Here is a 5229-nt window from a genome sequence, read left to right as displayed (position 1 = left end):
TGAGCAACCACGGCGGGTAGCAAGGTTAGTCAGCGGAAGATTGAAATTGTGCAATGTGGCGCTTCTATTTAGGCGGGATGAAGAACGCTGATGTATTAAATGTGTGTTGTGTTCAATGACGCCATGGATGGTAAAAGCAGTTTGATGTCGAAAGATGTGAAAAAGTAAAATTTTCATTTCACGAAACAACAGCGCCCTCTGTTGATCACATCTAGTATTGGTTATTATTCTAAGTGTCCACTTCTGTTGCTTCCGTATGGGTTCAAGGTATGTTTGAAACGTCCATTCCCCTGAATCGATGCAAAATGACAAGTGACAACGAAAAAACTTGAAATAAACAACTCGGAGAATATTACTATAAAAATATTCTAGCAGTTAGCAACATACTGCACTCAGATGCTAATTAAACACATGCTGTGTTGATATGACTGTTCAGCCCTGTTCAGCTTGCTGTTTGTGCGTGCGTGCGTGCGTGCGTGCGTGCGTGTGTGTGTGTGTGTGTGTGTGTGTGTGTGTGTGTGTGTGTGTGTGTGTGTGTGTGTGTGTGTGTGCCTGCGTGCGCGCGAGCGCGCGCGCGTTGGCACTGTCAGGCCAACCCCTTCAGCGACATCATGTCGCCAGCAAATGTCTGATCCCAATGATGCCATTAGAATCGTTCCAGCTCCATCTTAATCTCCCTCTCTGGATATATTTTATTCATGTGGTACGGCGTGGGATATGTACGTGTTTGCAATAAGCACAGTGAGAACGCCTGAGCCCTGTTCAGTTTTGAATGTGGCAATGGGAACAGCCTGCGTCCTAAATAGTAATGTTTGGTAATGTCATCATTGTAAGTTATTAAATAATCTCTAGATTCCCTGGCTTGATGGTGAACGCTTCGGCGGTGACGGTCACGGTTAGCAAGTCCTCGTGCCAAGTCATGAGCAACCTCATTAAGGTTTACCCGAATCTCGTCCGCTTTCCCCATATGCGCAGGAAACCATTGAATTTCAGTTCTCATAATCCAAGTGTTTTCAAAAAGTTTAGCTGACACTGCAGCTACGTAGCCTTTATCAAAACACTTTATAGCCGATTTTAAATCAGTGTAAATGCCGGCCCACTTATTACTCCTGATGGCTAGAGAAAACGCCGCTTGTTCCGCCACCATGGGGTCCTTGGTAAAAATAGTGATAGCATCTTGCACCTTCCCTTGATAATTTGATACAATGGCCGTATATGCTTCTTTACCTTTCACCCAGGCAGCATCAACTATAGCTGACAGTTGGTTCTGCTGCTCTATTTCCAGCAAGAGTAATTTAGCTTTTGCCTTTGTCCTTTTGATATTATATTCTGGATGGATGTTTCTGGCGAGAGGGTTGGTTCTGATCTTGTTCCTAACTTCAGTCTTTAATTCTACTTCAACCTCTATTGGGCTCCTTGATCTATTCAGTTCTACACCTATTGCCTGTAATGTGTCCCTGCCAGCTCGTGTTTTTGTCAATCTTTCGTGTTGCGCTAGATGTTGGGCCTCCGCGATTTCGTCCATTGTGTTGTGCCAGTTTGGTGGCAGTCAAAAGTCTACTTATTTATTTATTTATTTGTTTGTTTATTTATTTATTTCAATGCATTTAAGGCCCCAGCAAGACGTTACAGAAATGACTGGGAAAAAAGGGCTTTAGTCATAATACAGCAAAAAGAAAACAATGAAAAACAGCAAAAAAGCACAAGTTTACGCCAAACGCAAGAACACAACAGGTAACCAGGCAGATTATTCAGATACATAGTTTTGCGTGGCGGTTTTAAACAAACATGTGTCAGAAATAGCAGCAACAGAGGTGGCCAGCTGTTTCCAATCGCAGGCCATCTTCGGTATTAATGATTAATGAAATTACACCCCTATCTTTGAAATCTGTCGTCTGCTCGAGGAGGCAGTTGTTTATTGTTAGGCGAAAAGATTCAACACAAAGTCTGTAACGGGAGCGAAAAACTGTGTATTTAGTTTTCTTTGCAATAATTGCTAATTTGTTCACGGAAAACCCTTACAAATCTTTTTTTCTCAGTTTTGTCTTTGTTTTATGTTCCAGTTCACATAAATTGTTAGCAGTAACCATAATCGCCTTATCGTCAGCGTACATCCGCGTAATTTATTCTCTTTGGAAGGTCATTCACTCACATGGTTGACGAATTCTTTACAAGTACTGCGCGAGCGTCGACTGGCCATCCGGTCAACGCCTTCTAACCGTGCGAAGCGATGAGATGGACAAGACCAGACCATGCGCACCAAGTTCACTGGAAGCGCAAGTTTCGTCTGCTAGGTACTTTCCACCAGCACGACACAGCCTCTGGCACGATTAACTAGGTGCAAGCTCTCCGGCTCATCGGAAATAGCGGCTTCCAGTGAATTTGGTGCGCATGCGCTATCCTTGCTCATCTCGTCCCTTCGCGCGGTTAGAAGGCGCTGACCAACCGGCCAGTCGTCGCTCGCGCGGTACCATTAAACAATCGGTCGACTGTACAGCGAAAACAGCGAGGGTCCGAGAACGGATCCCTGCAGTACCACTTTATGTTTAGTAAAGAAGATTAAGCATTCCGCTTTATGACCAATTCTTTGTGTTTGCTTACGTAACTAGCAAATAAGTAAAAAATTGTGACGCAGAAACCGTAGCGTTTTGATTTCAGTAGCAAAATCCCGTGATATACTCTATCGAAAGCTTTCTTGAGGCTTTCTACAGCTGCAAGCAGGTTATTCTTTAATGCCGTGGTAATTTCTTCTGCTAAAGTTAACACACCTGTTGAAGGGGAGTGATGTAACCCGAATGCATGTTGGTCAGGCCATATTGCATGGCGTTTATTCAAGCAAGATGCGTACAGGTTCTGCAGTAACTTTCAAATGGATGGTACGTTGGACACGTTGGTATTCCATACTGAAACTATTGACAGCGCGAAACGGCACGAACTACACAAGAATGACGCACGGACCAGCACAGACAGCTGCTGCCTCACAAGTCAAGAAGCTGTCCTTGTACGGTGCACGAAAAAAAAGCATTTTGGTATGTCGATGATTTCCTAATACTGGTCGACGCAAATGGTTCTGTTACAGCGTGGGCAGATATGCTTAAAATTTTCACAGCGCTTCTCTGTGTATCTTCCTCGTGTAGTTCGTGCCGTTCCGCTCTGTCTATAATTTTGGTCTGCGATATAATGTGGGTAATACTCAAAACAGATATAGGTCTGAACCTTGAGGGATCAGAATGATTGCCGTCTTTATATACCGGTTTGACTTCGACTTTCTTTTAAACAAGAGGGATACTTCGACGTACGCAACCAATGGTAAAATGCGCGACATAAGACGGATCCCAGGCTATCAGTATCACATTTCACTAACCATGCTGTGACGCCATTAAGCTCCTCGCCTTACTGGTGCTCACATTTAATACATAGAATTTCCTGTAATGTTGCAAACAGCAAGTTAACGTATTCAATAAAGAGTGATAGGTATTGGTTTCTATTAGAAGAAATCTGCGCTACTAATGCTGATCCGATTTCAGCGAAATATTAAAGTTATCCACAGTGCGTTGTGACGATAGATTTCGCTAAAATTCGTTTATTATCTCCAAACTTTATTTACAATTACCTTGAGCTTGTTCAGTAGGAGTGGAATAACATTCCCTCTTTCATGCTGTCATAAAAATACGGGTTTCTTAAAATATTATACTGGCCTAAATAGTAATCATTATGTTTATGTAGCCCTCCATTTCTCGAAGCAGTATTATTTTTGCTTCAGCAATGCAATTATCTCATTCGTCATCCAGGGACACAAAGGAGTCTTCTATGAGGGTACAGTTACGTTTCAACGGCTATCGTCGACGGCACAGGAAACAATTTTTATGACATTCTGAAATACAATATTGACGTCATTGGAAGGTCATTCACGCACACGGTTGACCAATTCTTTTCAAGTATTTTGTGAAAGTCATTACATACATTATGAAAGTCAATAGCGAGAATGTTATTCTGCAGTAAGTTGTAATCTGCTTCGCTGACCATTGCCAAACACGTGGCACTCTTTTTCTTTACGTCATTAATGAAAACAAAAACAGGAAGGTGATATGACATTGGTGCATCGTAAACGCCAGCATTCCTTTTCGATTCAGTGCTAGGCAACATAGGTCAGTTGTTGTTGCCGGCGCATAAGTCAGGTTAGCTTATGTTGGTCGTGTTGCGAAAGTTGAATGAATTAAGTAGTGGCGTATAATCAATATGGCTATTGTGTGTCAGTGGTCACGTCTCCAAGGATTACCACCGGGTTGTTGCACTTCCTCTAAAGATTAAAGAATGTTTGTCCAGTTTTATCGAAAAATGAAGCAACGTTAGAATTTGGCGCCCGATAAATGACGCCGATTATACCATTACAATGAAATCTAAGAAATAGGGCGTCTATATCTGGGAAACTGGAATTCAGCAATAATAATTGAGTGAATGCGTAGCCACTCTGCACAGGAAGAGCTATGCCACCATCATGTGAACCGGGGTTGGCGCGGATGCGACATAGTTCCATACTCAGGAATGGCCACATTCTCTCCCTTTATATTTTACCGAGTTTCCGTGGTTGCCAGCATCGCCCCTCGACTCTGTGCCCATGCTTTGATTCAATATGCTTGGAGTAAGTTCCAATTTTTTCTTATGTTGCGAATGCTGCAGTGAAAAATAGTCTTGCTCCTACCGCATATCGCAGTCGATCAGTTAGTGTTCTTGGGAGCGCCATGGTTATGCCGACAGGCTTACTTGAAGTCCCAGAAATACCTGCACTAGCCTCACATGGCCTCTACTAGCCTCACACTAGCCTCACATAGGATGTGCATGTCCTTCGAGTTCTCCGATTTTCTTGCCAAGACTTTTCGTTCTAACAGCCAGACGGATCTCCAGTTTTTCTTTTCTTTTTTTTTCCCTCTGTGGGGCCCCGCTTAGCAAAACCGTATCCTTGAAGCACGACCGTGGGTGCATTTATTTATTTATTTATTTATTTATTTATTTATTTATTTATTTCAAAGTACCTTACAGGCCCCAAGGGGAGTATGGAAAAGGGGGGGGGGTGTCATTGAACAAATGACAAGACAAAACAGATATATGTGAGCTAAAAATGTTTATAATGATCACGTGCTTGCAAAACAATGTAACAAATAAAAACGCTAAATCAATATAAAGATTTGTTCGAAAGTAATAAAAAGTACAATTCGTGGTAACATAAAA

Source organism: Dermacentor albipictus, unplaced genomic scaffold, assembly GCF_038994185.2.
Source record: "Dermacentor albipictus isolate Rhodes 1998 colony unplaced genomic scaffold, USDA_Dalb.pri_finalv2 scaffold_30, whole genome shotgun sequence".
Classification (NCBI taxonomy): Eukaryota; Metazoa; Arthropoda; class Arachnida; order Ixodida; family Ixodidae; genus Dermacentor; species Dermacentor albipictus.
The sequence above is the reverse complement of the archived record's forward strand: the minus strand, read 5'-3'. Positions refer to the sequence as shown.